The 18,663-nt window shown below is 39.9% G+C and overlaps 1 protein-coding gene across 2 annotated transcripts in view; it reads right to left on the minus strand.

Moving 5' to 3' along the window:
* The window catches only part of DAAM2 (dishevelled associated activator of morphogenesis 2), a 204,010-nt gene extending 196,361 nt beyond the window's left edge, over positions 1–7,649 (minus strand). Inside the window, exons 1-2 of one of the 2 annotated variants that reach the window (XM_010391813.4) lie at positions 7,544–7,621; positions 7,372–7,419 (exon numbers count right to left, since the gene is read on the minus strand). The gene's annotated coding sequence lies outside the window, so the exon portion shown is untranslated. Of the gene's footprint in view, positions 1–7,371; positions 7,420–7,543 lie in introns of both variants that reach the window. The other variant, XM_010391811.4, reaches the window with a different exon arrangement.
* Positions 7,650–18,663: the final 11,014 nt, after the last annotated feature.

Consider the following 18,663-nt stretch of genomic DNA (forward strand, 5'->3'; position numbering starts at 1 on the left):
GGAGTGTAGAAAGAAATGGAGATTGTAACTAAAGGCTGTGGGAAGATATGAGGGAGGGAGTAAAAAAGGAGAGAAGTACCCACTCTGCAATAGGGTGATATTCTTGCATTCTGGGAGAAGTATGATTTGGTGAATATATGGCTTGTCTATGGGCAGGAGGCTAAATACAACATAATGACTAAGATGATGATATAATATTTTAGTTAATAGATATGGCTTTGATACACTACCACTTCAGAAGACATAAAAGTATCTGAAAAAAAATGGGTCTCTAACCTACCTGCAGAGAGAGTACTTATGTGATAGTACAGACTCTCATCAGTTTTCAGGCATCTGAGAAATCTGTGCCTCTGTTTCCCAAAATGCTAAATCCACTAATATTTGTAAAGTGCTTGGAAATTTTCCAGACGAAAGTGCTGAATGCAAAGAATAAATTACTAACTTTATCTGCTATATCTGTGTGACTTATCCTCACATGTTTATACAGTGTATGATTACAGACAAGAAAATATTCTCAGCATTTAACTTCTACTGGTCAAGTAGGAGCAGTCCATTGACATGACCCAGCTCTATCAGAAACAATCTAACTAATGGTTATACAATACCCACAGCATTCAGGGTTTGATCTTAAACCAGTGGAAAGTACAGAACTTACTGTATTGTCGGCTGATGATTTATTGACTACATGTTTTCAGAGGGAAGGGAAAACACTTGGGGGAAAACAATGACTTTACATTAGAGGAAAATCATGTTACACCTCTCGAAGAGTCCAGGAAACTTCTACGCAAGGATCAGCAGAGACAAAGATGCTTAAACAGTTCCACAGTTGTTTCATTCCTTCTTGAAAAGCTTGTTTGCTTTGACCTGACAAGGAAAGGAGCAGAATTGGCAGGCTGATGCAGAACAACATGGAATTCCCAAGTATTTCTGTCACAGCCTTCTGGAGATTTGAAGGAAAACAGATGGCAGTGCAGGACCAAGAGCGTGCAAAGAGATTAATGATCTTTAGAGACCAGCATGAAATACTTAAAAATAGCCTAATTTTTTATTTTTCAAGCACTGAGCTTTCCTGGAAAATGGAAGAACCAAAAATATTTGTTAGCTATGAAAATACCGGCAACAATCATGCTACTGATGAGTATGCCTGTTTGAAATGTTTTAAGAAATATTTAAATTCAAAAGAAAATACAAAACATCTCTAAAAAATGACTAGAGGAGGGCTAGCAAGTTAAATATTTTCTGCAAAAAATTGTCACTCTTTGTAATAATCCACTTTTCAACACGGGAACCAGCAGAGATGCTGATCCCTTTTTTCAATGTCAAGAAAACACAGATAGTATTAAAAATGAAGTATAGTTTCTTCACATGCATTCTTGACACTTAAAGGACTCCAAAATATGAGTAAGTTTCTGGAGGTTTGTGATGTGCCTGGTCAGCTTCCTCAATCAACATCTTACAGATATGACTGCTTCTCCCCTGGAGAATGGCTGAAACATCAGAGGCTCTTCACATTGTTTTCTCTCTCAAAGACCACAGGAGTATAAAATTGACTACACAGAGTCAAAAGTCCATCTAAACCAGTACCATATCTCCAAGTAAAGGTCAGCTGCAGATGGTTAGGGAAAGCATATAAAAATACCATGTATAGTCTGATCCTACCCCTGCTCAATCTTTTCAGTTGTTTAGGACTTGCAGATGGGAATATAGCCAGATTATCATGTTTAATAGCTACCAGTGGACCCATCCTCCAAGATCTTTCACCTCTTCCCACAGCTGTGTCTTAGGAGAAGAGAATATTGCCATGTGCTATTAAACCTTGAAATGTATTCTTGCATGATTTCTTCACAATAAATCCAACCTGGATTGTGCTCCTTGGCAGAAATGTTCTTTCTCTTTTGTGTGTCTGTGTTTGTGTATTTATTTTATGAAACTGTCCTGGGAACACATCTTCGCATCAGATCTTATAATGTTAAATTGGACCTGATCATACTCTTCAAAGAGGAACAGGGGACTGTACAAGTTTCTATCTATTAAGATTTCACAGTTCATTAATTCAATTCTTTAAGCAGCTAAAAAAAATTGCCCCTCCAAACAGCAAACAAAATGCAAAGCCTCCCAAATCAGGCTTGTTCACTGCCTTGAATAATAAAAGCTATAAAACAGTAGAAATGAGTCCTTGTTTATGCCTCCTTAATAAAAGTAATATACCAAGGAGACAGAATAGACTTGTTGGGTCTCACAAATCAGCTTCGTCCCCATTTCAAAGAAGAGCTGGGCTGGCACATACATTGCCGGGATTTTAGTCATTTTGGGACACAGTGAAGAGAAAAATACTCTCCAACAAAAACAAATGTGAACTTCGAAATTCATGAGCAGAAATACCAACTTCAGCCATTACTACTAGGAAGTCAGCAAGCACTTGTTATTCACGGAGGAAGCCTATTTCTTTCTTGCTGCCAAAGTTTTTCTCAGTTCCTCAAGGTTCCCTCTATTTCCATTTTCACAAAGTCTAAACACATCCTTCTGATCTCCAGCTACCATTCCTTGAATTCCAGCAAGTCTTCTGATCTCATCCCTTTCTTATCTACTTCCTTCTTTCTACCTTAAGTCCTTAATTTTTAACTCCAGAAAAGCCTTATCACTGGTATAAGCCTGCCATACTGTCAAAATAATTTTTCTACTAAATCAAAAAACCCTGAGTTTCTCCTGGTCAGTTTTGTTACTCCATGTTACAGAATCACAGAATCAGAGAATAGCCCGAGTTGGATGGGACCCACAAGGATCACCGAGTCCAACTCCTGGCCCTGCAGAGCACTATCCCAAGAGCCACACCATGTGCCTGAGAGCATTGTCCAAATACTTCTTGAACTCTGTCAGGCTTGGTGCTGTGACCACTTCCCTGGAAAGCCTGTTCCAGTGCCCAAACACCCTCTGGGTGAAGAGCCTTTCTCTAATTTCCAGCCTAACCCTCCCCTGACACAACTTCAGGCCATTCCCTCAGGTCCTGTCACTGGTCACCACAGATTTTTGTCCTGTGTTTAGTAAATTCTTACTATTAGAAGACATTACCTGACTCCATAGAGATCACCAGAGAAGCCAAAATCTCAAGTGTTGAAATACCCAGTTGTTGCAGCAGAGATTTCTGCAACATGTATAGACAGCAAGGCCCGTGGAAAGAAATAGGGACCGATCTTTGGTAGATGTTTCAGAGATCTTTATTCTCCAGCCACATGGCTGGGGGACTGCTGAAGAACTCTGGCAATCATGGGACTAGCAGGGTCCTTCCCGGGCAGGGGAACACAAAATAACCAGTGGGGAATGGGATTGACCGGGGAGTAGGAAAACCCCATAGGTCATGCCTCCACTCCAGGGTCCCCTCCCCCCAGACCCCATGGCAGGGGGGAGGAACCCCAACACCAAGTAGAGAACTGAAAATGTAAATCTAACAGGGAGCATGAACATTGAGCAACATACAAACCAGACACAAAGCCTCAGGGAGGGAAGGGCTTGTTTGACTGTCACCAGGTGCCAGTTTAACACACATCAATAAAATACCTTGAGGCTACACTACCAATAGCACTGCTCAGGGTGTGATGTGTTCATGTGCATGTGCCTATGTGGTTCTCAGCAAATCACAGCTGGGTACATCCTGTCAAGAAAAATAGACCATGAGTACAGGACTGACATACCAAAGCTCATGGGATCTTCTGGCAACATGGGACATATCCGTCTGTGACTTCCACTGCTGTAAACCAGCAGTAGTTTCATGGACCCTCAGAGAGTTCCTCTGCTGTAAGAAGTATGTGAGCAGAATCAAATGCACTCTGTAGATTTGCCCAAGTCCCTCAGCCAGCATTTCAAAAACAGCTTATAATTTTGGCTGCCTCAATTTTTGAGTGTCTTGGTGTCTTAAAGGACACTAAAAATAAAGAGCCAAAATTACATGTTACTTTGCACAACTTGGGCCTCAGTTTCTCTGTACCAAGTTCTGATGTTACTTGGAGTTCGTTAGAATTGAAGCATGGGATAAGTTTCTTGAATAATACAGAGCTACAGAAAGCTTTCTTGAGATAAGAGCTGACTTGCAGTCTCTGTGTCTCAGGTCGCTTAGGTCAGAAGATAACAATCCTGATAATGACACAGACTTGTGCCAAACAGAAGTAACTTAATTGTTCAGTGTAATTGCAGAAATATGAGAAATTATTCAGACCTACTGCATATTAGTATATACACTGAAAACTACCAGTTTTCTGCACATGCCTGAGTTCAAAGGAATGGGATATTAGGGATCACAACCGGCAAATGAACAAACCACGTGAGACACCACTGTCAATAATCAACAAACCAATAAGCATGGGAAAATACACATAAACTCTTTTATCCAATGAAAATAAGAGCAGTCAGCTTTCTTTTAATTTAGGAACATGCTGTGCTTTCCTGAGGGTTGCAAGGGCAGGGAAGGGAGAGAGGGTCAGCTCTCCATAGGACTGACCCAAGTTTGAAAATTCACAGCAATTAAAGTGCTGAAAGCCAAGCCTCCCACACATCCTTCCCCTAAGTGTCAGGAAATAGTGTCCCCTGATTGCTCAATCTCTAAGTCAGATGGCTGGCCTGGAGGGACTAGATGGGTTTCTTGGATACCATTGGACCTTGGGGGAATTTCTTGTCAACTAAGGCAGATGGAGCAAACCCAAACAATTTTGGAGATGCCTTCAAGATGCAATTCAACCCTTGATGAGCCTCCCTGTCAATGAAGTACAGTACGTTCACCCCATGTCTGGGCTTGGTAAGAAAAACTTTTGTGACTGATTTTTGAGATGAACAGAGCTACACATAAGAAGCACAACTAAAAAAACAGCAGTGATAGCAGCAGACAAGTGATATGGTGTGGTAAAGCCACTAGGATATCCAGGGAATTTGCTTACTCAGCTCTGTGAAACCATGAGACCTCACTTTGTAACACATAATATAGACTTTTAAAACCTCAGGGTCGCACTGACTGCCATAAACTCCAAGAGGCAATAGCCTTCTGTTCCACAAAACAAAACTGAGAAGATGTCTGTCTTGTCCATATTGTGTTTTTTTATCTTACTTCCAGGTTAAATCCACAGATGAACTAGCATTTTCTTGGCTGGTATAACCTCATTCAAATTCAAGGATGCTAAAACCTATGCATTCTTGTTAGAACTAAATTTATGTCCTGCCAGATCAGTATCTCCCTATCCATTTTTCCTCCCAGCCTTCCACTCAGTGTGCAACTTTCCCATTGAACCCCAACTAACAGCCCATAGGGAATTTCCAGACTTGCAAACCCCTGCAGGTAATGTTGCTCACACCACTGGATGCTGAGCTGAAGGAAAGAGAGAGGAATAATGAGACAGATGGATAGTAGTCAGATTAAAACACCCCAAATATGGAATTATCTCCTCCTTAGTTCCTCTTCTCACCCTCTCAGCTTTCAGCAGTTCTGAATATATTAGTCCTGTATTGCCTAAAGTACTTCAGAGAGACTAACTGTTGCAGCAGGTAAAAAGTGTTTGCAGCTCCCAGACGCTTGTCTTGGCTGTGACAGCTCTCAAGTTTTTATTGGGGCATAAAGGTTTCTAACAAGTTGCTACATTCTTTAAGAATTTTTTTTCTTTTATATTGCCAGCCAATGTGATTAGGCAGTTGTTAAGAAAAAAAGCAGCTTCTTGGAAAAGGAGCCACTAGGCTACTGGAAAAAAAATCTAGTAAGAAATCAATGGGGCAGAGGAAAAAAATCTGATATGTCACAGCAAAGTAGCTCAGATCCCAATATGATTCCTTCCAAGTCTGGAGAGTTCACTTCCAAAGTATATCCCTGCAGGATCTGCTTCTGAGAACTCATGCTCCCGTACAAATGCATCAGTACAGTTGCCTATTCTCCAGCTCATGATTTGCATGGCATGGCATAGGATGGCATCCCTTGGAGTGGGGATTAGACCTTGACCATCTGCCCAGTAAAGGCTATCCCCATTTCATTAGCCAGCACAGTGGTTACATCAACCTGCAGTGGTTTTCAGCACAGCTAACTACACTTGCTCAATTTCATAATGCAGTGGAGATCCCAGTAGAACTCCCTCCTCCCAGTCCTCAATTTTCCTCCTTTATTTCCTTCTCCCTGCCCCAATAACCCACTCTGTCACCCTCAATAGGAAGAGTGTTTGCAGACCTTTTCCATTATCAGAACAGCCTGATGCAGGGAATGCTGACTTGCACAGACAGCCTTTCTTGTGACTGCTTGTTGGCTGAAGCCAATTGCTAACAGCATGGGGCATCATATTGTGCAATTCAAATGGCTTCTGCTCCTCAGCCCAGCTTTGTGTTTATGCTCAAGGGCATCGTCTCTCCTTCCAGCAACTGCGCAGGCCAACAACGCTCCTGCTGGCCAAGAGCTTTCTACAGTTACAAGTGCTTGCAAAGTGTGTCATCTTCACACAGGAGGCCTCAAACTGTTCTGGGGAAGCAAGCTGCTTCTGTCTCATCAGATGGGTCTCATCAGAGAAGATGCCAATGAAGAGGACAGCTGCCTACACAGCTGTCACCAGAACTGCTGCCTTCTCCACTTGGGGAATGAATAGATATTCAGGTGTGAGGTTGGGGAGGTAAGGTTAATTAAATGCAGCATTGGATTTTAATTGCAAATAGATACAGCTTTGTGCCCCACTGAAAACATCACCTTCTTATGAAGTAGGCTTGGGAATTTCTGGACTGCTGAGGTATAAAAAAAATTACTAAGAATCACTAGTTTTAGCTGGGACTTAGACCAGCTGTCTGTACCAGTATCTGTGCAAGTTTTTCACAGGGAGATTCTCCTTGTAGTAGCTGACTTGTTCATGTATGACCCTGTTACATCTAGGTTTTAGATGTGAGACACCGCTTCTCTGCAGAAGCAGAGGGTTCTTTGAAGAGCCCTTAGTATCAAGCAAGGACAGGCTCAAGGTGCTAAATTTGGCAGATTTAGCCAAGTGACTCCCCTTACTTGTATTAGTATTTTTATCACCAGTAGACCGGCAGAGCGGGACAGGACCATTTTCAAGGGCCATGAATTGCCTGTCATCCTCATAAGGAAAGAGGAACTGGTTGCTGCACAATATGACATGGGATTAAAGACTTAAAAAAGAAATCCTACATTGTGGAGTTGCCTAAGGAAGTTGATTTTTGCCTAAGGCTTATTTGGGATTTTCCTTTCCTGCTACCAGAACATGAACTAGCTGAATTTCAGTTAATTTTGTAGTCTTCCAAAGATATGACCTTCCTCTCCTTGCTCTCTTCAGACCTCCCTCATCCCCTGTCACCCCCCACATACAGAAGAGGGAAAAAGCCTACTCTGTCGGCCCCTCTGCATACCTTTGGGAGAAGCAATCAAGCTAAACCTGAATCGTGTGTGCTGCCAAGCTGGCTTCAGGATATTTCAGAGCAGGAAAGAAAAAAAAAGAAGAAAGACAATCAGTACTTGTAGGGATTTGTTCTTGAAAACAAGCAAAAACATGAGAAGCTTTGCTGCAGCAGCTGCACTTACATTGTAGTAGCCGTGTCTCTGCGTGGATCCTCCCTGTTCTGCAGTCCCGTAATCCACACAGAGGAATGCCTGTGCTGCTCCTCTCACTGGCACTGCTGTTAGAGTGAGACTGGAACTGCTGCTGTTTTCACTTTCAGACCAGCCTCTCCTCCAAATCCTCTGAAGTCAGACAGCCTGCAAGAGATATTTATGGAATGAACAATCTAAAAGTTTCTCTAGGTAGATTTCAAACTGCAGTTTGGGGGGATTTGTAATTTTTACACTCTTGGATAGAAAACCCCTCCAAGGGGGTCAAGGAGGAAACAGTGGGGAACTACAGATGTGGTTGTATAAGTCCCCGGCAAAAGACAACCCCTGTATTTTTCCATCCATGGTATATTATATCCACACCCAGGATGTAACTATCTGTCATGTAAGTCCCCATTTGGAAAGTGGTTTTCCAGTCTCTCAGCTGTGCTTAAACAGGGTTTGAATCAAGTGTGACATAGAGGTCTCTCACAGACACACTCGAAGCCCACAGCTTTCTGCTGTGTCCAGGCTTTGACTGGATTTAACTAAAACAGGACTGAAATGGGCCTTCCAAGCATCTTATCCACACTGTCTTTCAGTTCGGCACAAACCCCTTCCAGCTGGATTGTTTTCTCAAGCATGGGGGCCATTTTGGCCATCTTCCCCCCAAACTTCAAAATACCCTCTTCAGAAGTGTGTCATCTCAGATAAATACCAGCTAAAAAAATTAATTTAGTCTTTGATCTCTATTATGCTCTGCCTATTTGCATTTTTCTATTATTCCTTTGCTACTATACAGTATGATACTTTTCACCTGCTGCGAAAGCCACTTAGGGGTTATGTGGAAGAGAAGAGATGCTAGAGCAAAAACTGAAATAGTATTAGCATTAACATTAGTCAGTACTTGAAGAGTGAAATGCTCTCGTGGTGCAATCCTGCTGAGGCAGGTGATGATAAATTTGGACTATTAAGACCTCTTTAATTTGTATTTAGAAGCTGAGCTTGGCTGTAAGCCCATAAGTATCAGTAGTCCCATCTAAGAGATGAAACAGGTCTGAAGGTGAAGTGATATGTGGTGAAAGTCCTTGAGTGAGCTTTGCTTGATTACAGACAGAGCTTTTCAAGAAGTTCAAAACTTATTCAACATTTTCTGCAGGAGTGTACAAATGTGCTGCTATTATAAGCAACTGGGGGTTTTTTTTATACCCCATCATTTCCATTTGTAAGCAGTTATAAGAAGTATATATCTTGGTACCACTTTTGGAGATGCAATTGTTATTTCAAAATGTGCCAAGGTTCTTTTCTGTGCAACTTACTAGCAGAGCAAATTTACCATTTGGGGCTGTGTGAATTAGTTTTTTTTCATACGTATATGTATATGTATACGTATGTGTATATACATATATATGTACTTTCTCTTTTCTGCTCTACCGTTATCACCTTTGGGCATGAGCCAGGACTCCTTGAAATCAATAAAAATCATCTGATCAACTTCAAAAGGCTTAAAATCAAATTTTCTCTGATAACTTTCTAATGGCAGCTATCCCCATGCGCTGTAATACCATCACTATGACCAAAAGCTTTGAGATACATTCAAGAATAAAATGGTATCTCTTTGAAGAGATTTCCACTTTTATACTTACAAGATGGGTCTAAGAATCTGGCAGTTGGAGGAACAAGAAAATTATCCCAGTTCCAAAGCAGTATTCAGTCAAGCAAAGGAAGTAAAATGTTTTTATACATAAAGAAAACTAAAAAAATGAACCCAGTTTTGACAGTGCAATCCAAGCATCAAACAAGTGGTGTTGTTGTCCCCTTTGGCTACAAGATTTGCTTGTGAGACTTGTCTACTTGGCATCAACAAGGATCACTCAGGGCATGAGTCCGTGCCTTGCTATGCTCCATGCTAATCTTATTAAAGATCAACCCTGGAGTTACGTTGCTACCTGTTGGCAGTTTGTCCCATAGACATCCAGAGGGAACTCTGAAGGGCAGAGGGATTCAGGGCTTTTCTGTAGGATACCAGAGCTATTCCCTGTGGGGAGTTCCACATCCCACCAGATTTCATTTACTCATCCTCTCTAAAGCACAGTAGAGGCTCCTGGTATTTGCTAAAGATGAGATAGCTATCCATGACTCCTATTTCCTCTGTTTAGTTTATAAGATTATATTACATCTTCTCCCTGGAGAGTGGAATAGGAGGAACATGGAAATCGTGACCATCACACAGAAGTAAAGCATGAATATCCACAGCCTGTCTAACAGTGTGAGCCAAGAACAAATGGTATTCATTTCTTTCGAAAGATCTTGCAGGAAGATTGAAATGCCGAGAGACTGAAATGCTCTGTTTACCCAAACATGACATGGACAGTGACAGCTAACCTGTGTCCAGTAGCACATTCCATTTCTGTCCTGAAGGGATATGCTCCTTCCCATGTAGTTGTTAATGTAGAAATATTCGTCCCATCAGAAATGCTGTAACATTCCAGGTACCGTGGACTAGGACAGTATCTCTATGAACCTGTTGCATTTCTATACAAAAATGAAAGGTAGAATAGCCAGTTGTATGGTTGCATATTCATAACCTCTGCACTGAATCCCACAGGAGTCAATCCCACAGGATGCCACAGAAGTCCATTCTGGAACACAACACCATGATATGAAGAGTACAAAGAAATCACTCTGTGAGCAATCTGTGCTCCCGTTTCCTATACTTGAGGACTCTATCCATTAGACTGGGAATGTGCATGCAAGAGCAAAAATCGTTTCATTTTAAACAGAATTTATTTAAAACAGTAGTTCTCCCAAAAGACACTAGAGACAGGCACTTTTGGAGGGTGAGGAGAATCAACTTTGGGCACTAGACCAACACAAGCATAGGCACTACTCAAGCCCTAAACCAGAGAAAACACAGAGAACCAAGTGAGACCCTCTGCATCACCTGCACATGACTGACAAAACATGACAGCAGGTGCTCCTCAGATCCAAACCAGTCTAATATATATTCACATGAGCCACTACACAAGCCAGTTATCACTCCCTTAGTGCTACATAAAAAAATAATAAACCAAAGGAAATGAAACCCTATTAAAATACTATTCTTGCTGCCATAGTGGAACAGGCCATTCAGCTCACTGGTCTGGTACACTGCCTCAAGCAGTGGTTAGATACCTGATGATTCAGAGCACGAAGAATGGAAAACACACTACATCCAGCCAGTTGTGGGCTGGAATATTACATAAGGATGAGGACTTAAAGAGAGAAAATAAATTCTTTCTTGAGCCCCATAGTTGATCAGTTTACACCCTTAAGCATGAGGTTGTTTCAGATGCTGGGGTTTTTTCCCTTGCACTGGTATTGCTATTTATGTTATTTCTGCATATATTTCAGTTTGGGAACCTGCCAGGATTTTTTCCAATCCACTGAAGTCAGGAAATGCAAAGTTATGGCATATGTTCAAAGAATAGCATACACCAAAGCATGCAGAGAGCTCTATCTTTGTCCTCAGAAGCACACAGCCTTGGCCCTAGTTTTTAAATCCACCCAGTGATTTTCCTTTCATTTTGAGTGATGGAATTCTATTCACTATGTATACTCTTGGCACACTGATTTAATTCTCCATTGCACTGGCCAGAGGGAAACCACCTACAGGTCTCGTAGATGTCTTTATTTCCAAGGCCTGAAGCAGCACCATGGCTTACCAAAGGTAAACAGTGTAAGTGATTGGAAAGAAAGCTGGTGATGTGTTGCAGATAAACACGTGCCAGCAAGAAGGATTGTTCTAAAAAACTGCTACAGCTACATCTGAACTGTGTAAGAGATCATACTCTAATCAGGAAAGGGGGAAGAAAGCACTTCCTGGAGCTGTACAGTGTGTACTTGAGATGTCCCTTTAGCCACACGGGATCATGCAGAGCATGGGAAGTGTCTGAGTATCATAATCAATATATAGCACTGAATTGACAGCATTTTAGACTCAGTTTCCTGCAGTATCAGAGTCAACACAAAGTAAGAATCAGTGGAGAATAAGGCTCACAACAGAAGGAACACTTCAAATTAAAAGTAATGCAGTGTTGAGTAAGACTTACAAAGCCATCATCTCTGCAATACATTGTGACTGAACTCAGAGCCTGAGGCACAGACTGGACTTCTCAAACTAAATCAGCAACTTAGATGGACAGTATTCATACATGAGAGTAGACAGAAGACAGCTGAGAACACCCTGCCTCCACCAGCGGCAGAAGAGGAGGCAGGACAGAGTGAGCTTTATCCCACACAGGGAGTTGTGGTTAGGCTCTGACTCCTTTGCAGCAGTCAATTAGACCAAAGAGAACTGAGTAGGCAGGACTATTTGGACAGTTGGTAACTAAAATTGTTCTGCAGACATATAATATCATAATTAAACAACATTTTGTAATATATCACAGCCCAACTAGCTATTCCCAGCACTATCTTAGATCCATTTTGTTTTCCACCAAACACTGTATAGTGAATTCAGGTTAACCAGGGTCCTTTGAGAGCTTTGTGGGACAACAGTTTCTTGGCTTCTTTTACTCACACACTGTAGTGACAACTGTTAAAGTGGAGATGCTTCAAACAAGCCAGAGAAAAACATATGCACACAGTAGACAATGATGCAGACAGAAATGCCGGCAATGATACACCATATTAACAGCAATCATCATGTGTTACCGGGGAGCCTAGGTAGGAAGGAGAGCTCAGTTCTGGGGAATGTATCAAATTTAAGTGTTCTTAATGGTATAATTTTTTTCTTTTCTTTCCTAGACATTCTCTTTTTCTTGCAAAAGATTTATTTTTAAAAGAATCCAGGAAGCCAAGATAGCCTATTAGACTGGCAATTATCCTGAGTCACTTCCTACAATGGTTTAAAACAACTCAGAAAATCTCTTTTGTGTGCATAAATGCAAAAGTACACCAGTGACCCACAGAGCTGAACCAGTAAACCTGAAAAGAGTAATAATCTACAGCTAGATACATCATATTTTTAATAACATTGAAAGATTGTCAAGGTTGGAAAACCAAATGCTGAAAAATTACAGATAGCAAACACATTATGATATGGATACGTTTAGCCACTACCCATGTGTAACAGCTGTGGCAGAACGTGAGATGGGATCCAGCTGCCTGCACTTCAGTTCAAGACATTTAGCTCAAGACAACTCTCTCCTTGCAGCTCCTGCCACAGTTGATGTGAGCCTGGTGCAAGCTCAGTGATGAAGCAAGTACCTAAAAATGCAAACACACAGTCAGAGCTGCAATTGTGGTGCTTGTACACTTTCAGGTGTTTTGGTTAACCAATGCTTATGCTCTTTACTGTTGTTCTTTCTGTATTATTTGCTAATTAAAGAAAATAACTCCCAACAGTTCCAAAACTTTTGCCCACGTAATCCTACTGAATTTTTGAGATATCAACATAATCCCTAAAGTCTGCTGAATACAGTTTGACTTCACTGCTGTCATGATACCATATTGCTCTCCTCTTGTGAAGCTGCCATTTCAAGAAGTAATGCAGTATAGCCATGACATATTCGTGTGTCCTCTCAGGCAGGAAAACATAAGAAATTTCTTGAGTTTGCTTCTGAAACATGGTACAGTATTATGGACATAGGCCAATAGTCTTGGCACAAGTATTCTTGGAATTTATACAAACTGTAGAGACTGCTATGCTTCAGCCCCAAATTTTATTACCACACCAGCCAAAAGTGACCTTGTGTGCTCCCCCACCTGCAGGAGAAGAAATTAAGACATCCTCTCTATAGGATAAGATCACAAGATGTTGACTGATAATGCCAAGATACATTTCCTAATATTTTATAATATAAGAAATGAAACAAGTAAACAGAAAAAACAAAACCACAACATATAGGTATTTCCTTTGTACCTATTAGATACCACAACTAAGAAGTCATTCTCATGTGACACCTACATTTATTGTGAACACTGTTTCTACCTGCACAGTAGTCTATAGAAATGAGTCAATATACAGGATTAAACAGAAGGCCACTGAACTCCAGATTATATTTTTTTCTTCCCAGATAGAATAAAACCTAGTCTTATAAATGAATGAAAGTTTGAAGACAGAATACTCATTTGAAGAAACAGGTTTTAGGCTGGTCTTGGGGAGGCAGTGAAATATGACAGAAGTATAATCAGTCTTCTAGTAAAGACAGGCAAGAGTAACTCCTTTACAAACTTAAACTAAGAGCCTACTGACTTCTCCAGGGTCTTAGTCACTGCTGACTTACACATGGTTCAAGATATTCAATATCCCACAGCACTAGGATTTTGTGCCTGAAGTCAGGCAGTGATGCTGGGTGTGCGTGTGTATGTGTTACATTAGGTAATGGGATGGCTATTGTGCTTACCTCAAAAAAACCCAACCAAACAAAAACACTTCATGAAAACCCAGTGAGCTGGAAATGAGCTGGAAATTTTGAAAAATAAATCAGAATAACTATTTTCATATGTCTAAACCCACTGTCTCCCGAATCCCAGAGTGTGTTCCTTAGGATCCCAAAGCATCTTGAAATAAACAAAGCTGGGATGCTCAGCATATTCTAAGATCAAAGTACAATATATTGTCAAATGTGCCCTAAATTAGTCCATTCTTTTCCAAGCATTTATAGAAGAAGACTGGTGAATTTATCAGTGATGAACCAATGAAGATAAAATGTGTTAACCAGTTTCACAAGAAAAGGCTACTGTACTTTTGATTTGTCATTTCCTTCAATCATTTCAAATATAGACAGAAAGGTGACAGGCTTAAACAAATATTTTTATAACCTTTTGTTCATTTCACAGAATTCATGTAATAGAAGTTGTTACTATGAGATTCCTTTCCCAGTTAGGTACAGGAATTATCTAAAACCTAAAAGTTTTGTTCCTTCTCCTCCCCCCTTCCTCCCAGCACCACCACCCCACCACCCCCTCCCAAATTTGGCAGATCCAGGAAGGTATAACAATTTAATTGCCCTTGATCAAGTTTGTCAAGACATGAAAACATAATTTTCTTATAAGAGAAATTCTTCAAGCTTCTGAATACTCAATGATCTCTAGCTGAAACATAAAATCATGCAATATCATGTTATATATAAGAATTCTAATGTTATGAAATTATAATAATAGTATACGTTTGGAGGAAGAGACACTTTCCAAAGACTTAAACATATTAGATAAAAATTATACTGGCTTAAATAATGTGAAAAATAAATTGAGGGCTGGAAGATATGGAAGGGCCTGTGAACCTGCAGGAAGAGATTGGGTTGTGTGGGGACTGTTGAACAGTGAATCACAACTACAAGGTTACCAACAAAGGACTGGCATCGATGCCTGGTTTACTTGAAAAAACTACATGAAGACACTTCTACTTCCTCCCCATCTCTGAAACATGACGAAAACAGCTCTATATTACAACCAGGCATAGTAGCCCTCTGAAGTCATTCCAAAAGCACAGAATCACTGGAGTGCAGTAATGTTTGGAAGCAGCAGGGGCGATCACAAGTGAGTGGCTTCCTCCACGTAGAATCAAGCCCTCTGAGGATAGTTAGCTTATCTGAGAGGTTAACCATGAGCATCCCCAGAAATTAGGGAGTGTAAAAGGAATCCAAGTGCAGGAGAATGATTAGAAATTGGTGAATGAAGTATTTTGTGAACCTTAGTGCTGGCAGAAGAGCACAAAGCCGCTAACTGGGGCAGAGACATGGTTTTTGCAACAAATAGCTAAACCAGCTTCTTTTTTTCACACTAGTGTTACTAGTCAGATTGTGTTAATGTCTGTAAATCTCTTTGAGAGCTTTCAATGGAAATTACTATTCAAGTTTTATAAAAATATTATATAAAGGAAAAGTTACAGTGCCAGAATATATACAATGAATCTATGGGAAATCATTATTCTTCCATGTTTCAAGAATTGTTTGACAAGTTTTGAAATTATTTCTCTGGGAACTGATCTGACTTAAATGTGTTTATCCTTTGCCTTTTGTTAGCTCATGTTTGCATTTACTGTCCATTAATAATAGATGAACACAACAGCCTAAGGTACTTGATTCTTTTATGAGCTGTATATAATTCCACATTTCAGTCCTACATAACATCAACAGCATAGGGAAAACTGGAATGTGGCAAGAAGCCCAGGAAAAGGCAAGTTGAGTTGGATTGGGAATTGGCTGGAAGGATAATAATCCTGTAAGCCAATATTCATTAAGTAATTTTATGTGCAGCAGAATAAAATTATGATACACACTTGGCATCTGGAGACTTTAAAATGCTAAGAAAAATATTTCAGTAACTGTACAAATTGGTTAACAATTGTGATGCAAAACAATTATTTCTACGTCCCTTGATCCAACATGATTCAGTTTTACTCAGCACTATTCTGAAACTCCAGTACATAATCTAAAGAACTGCTTATCAGATAACCTAGCTGTTTTCTGAGATGTTATACAATCCTTCTTCCCATTTTCCTTCTGCAGCCATCTTTTGGCCTGCATCCAAACCATGTTCACTGCAGCAATGTGGGATTAAAATTCTGGAGGTGCTTTGGCACACACTGGGGCCTAGGCAAGCCCTATGAGGGCATGCAAATATATCAAAACTGTAAAACAAGAATTCAAACCAGTCGATAACTAATAACAAAAGCAGATAAAAATTAGAATACTTAAACTGCTCTTCTAGATTAAATTCATATCTGTTCTTAAACTGTTAAATATGAGCTGAAATAACAGTACCACCTTTCAAAGGTAAGATGTTCCATCCTTTTGTAGCTCGTGATTTGCATGAGGCTGCATGTGTTACTTATATGACTTTCCTGATAAGCCATTCAATGGAAACTGCAAATAACATAAGCTCCACTGAAAAGCAAGTGTTACATTACCAGCAACAATTTAGTTGCTGAACGAGCCATGTGACACACCCAGGAGGACAGTTGCATCTCAAGGAAGGCTTTTGGATTATCCCACTTAAGAAAGGTCGGTCCTACTCCATCTATCTGGATGTCTGTTCATCAGTGGAAAAGACATTATTTACCTGAATGTAGGTAGTAGACAGAGATTTGGGGTTGTTACTTTTTTTTTTCAAGTAGCATTTCTTGTTATGGATCCCAGTGGATTAGAATTGACCTCAGAAAATTTAATGGAGTCCTTACATATCTTACTAGATTTATACATCACAAAGTGTTTTTTCTTAGTTCACAAAATCATTGCCTTTTCAAGGACAGTAATTGTTAACAATCTTATCTGTTTTAAAAGTGTCTATGTGCTAGCAATTTGCAAGAAAAAATATGTTCTGAAAAAAGTCTCAGAAATAAATTTATTTATTGACTGAAATTCATTATTCATGTCGAAGATCTGATATACATATTGACCTATGTTTTCAAATATCATATCTAGTACTTCATGCTTATCACCTCTGGAAAAACCTGACTGGAGTGTGTGCAAATCATTGACCTCTCCCATGGGTCACAGAATAATGCAAAGCTGAGAATAGCCCCTGATTTTATCAACAGTTGTCCAGTAAAAGATATACTATAAGATTAATAATGACTTAATCTAAAAAATTGCTGCTGGCATATATTTGTCTGTCAAATTACAACCAAGAACTTTAGCAAGTTAATTTCTGAAATGAAGATCCACATTATATGGAATTTAAATATGTGCATTTATAACTCACCATCTTGGTTATAAACAACCTGTGAAAGATTAAAACTCTTGACAATGCTTACAATAAGACTTTAGTTTGGAGAAGAAATAATGGACATAAAGTGCAGTACAGTTACTAGCATTTGAAAGGGGATTTATTATATTTTCACCTTTGGCTGGTTTACATCTCCTCTGTGCTCTTCAGTCACATGTGAAAAACAGGTAAAATGTATGTTGTCACTTGTGCTTGTAATATCAGAGTCCAAGCCACAGCTTTAATTTGATGAGGATTTAATTCCAAATGCAAGAGAATTGCAACTAGTTCATTACATTCTTGGGGATTCTTAAGTGAAAGATTTCAGGGAAGTCTACACAACAACTAAATACACAATCTATGACCAAGCTAGATATAGACGACCAACACTGGATAAATGAACATTTTGTATTTTAATATAGTTACTCAGACAGGAAGTCTGCCTCTTCACATTGGCAAATAACTGATGTCTGCAGTCCCTGGATACCAACACTTGCCCATTTATAAGATTTCTCAACTGCAGATGCACAACATCAGCATGTGACAAAATCACACAGCCTTAGAAGTATCTGGCATTTGAGGCTTACAATCATAGAATGGTTGGGTTGGAAGGGACTTTAAAAGATCTTCTAGTTTCAACCTCCCTGCCCTGGGCAGGGACATAGTCCACTAGACCAGGCTGAATTTGCAATACTAGTTGAATAAGCAATGGTAGTTGGTTTATTTTAAAGTAAAACTGAATATTAAAAAAAAAAAAACAAACATGGACAATGAAATTAATCCTTTTTTTCCCTTTTATTACATGAAAATATCTGTAAAAAGGCGGATTTAAAATACTGTTGCAATGTGATTTCATGAGGGCTATTCTATTTGATTCCAAACAGTCCAAGAGTACATCTTAATTTCTTAATTCACAGAATTGTATGGGGAAAACCAGTGTTGTCCTGTTTACAACAATGCACACCCACATGAAAAACTTTAGTGGGAAGGCTGGTCTTGGTATTTTAAGGCATTTAGTGCCTCACTACTCAAAAACCATTTTCAAAGCAGGTTGTGCTTGCAAAATTGGACACACCGTTTAATTATTCCATGGTTTAATTTTCTCCTTGAAGAAAAAGTCAGGTACCAACTCTAAATGTGTTAAAGTCTGGCACACCTGGCTGGAGCATATTATTACATCCAAGTTGAAGCACTTGTGAGCCTGTGCAAGTACTTAAGAATGCTCATTATGGCAGTTTCCTGAGATCAGTGAACCTGGGCAGTACAATTTCCCTCAGTTTTAGGTATGCTATGCTACTTAGATTATGATGCAAACATTTGCTTCCTTACAGACGGCCATCTTTTCTTGTACAACTCCTTTTGTCATCCTGTAAAAACATTTCTCATCTGCTCACCCACTCAAGTGCTGGTCACCCCATCCT

The sequence above is a fragment of the Corvus cornix genome, chromosome 3, assembly GCF_000738735.6.
Source record: "Corvus cornix cornix isolate S_Up_H32 chromosome 3, ASM73873v5, whole genome shotgun sequence".
NCBI classification, from domain to species: Eukaryota; Metazoa; Chordata; class Aves; order Passeriformes; family Corvidae; genus Corvus; species Corvus cornix.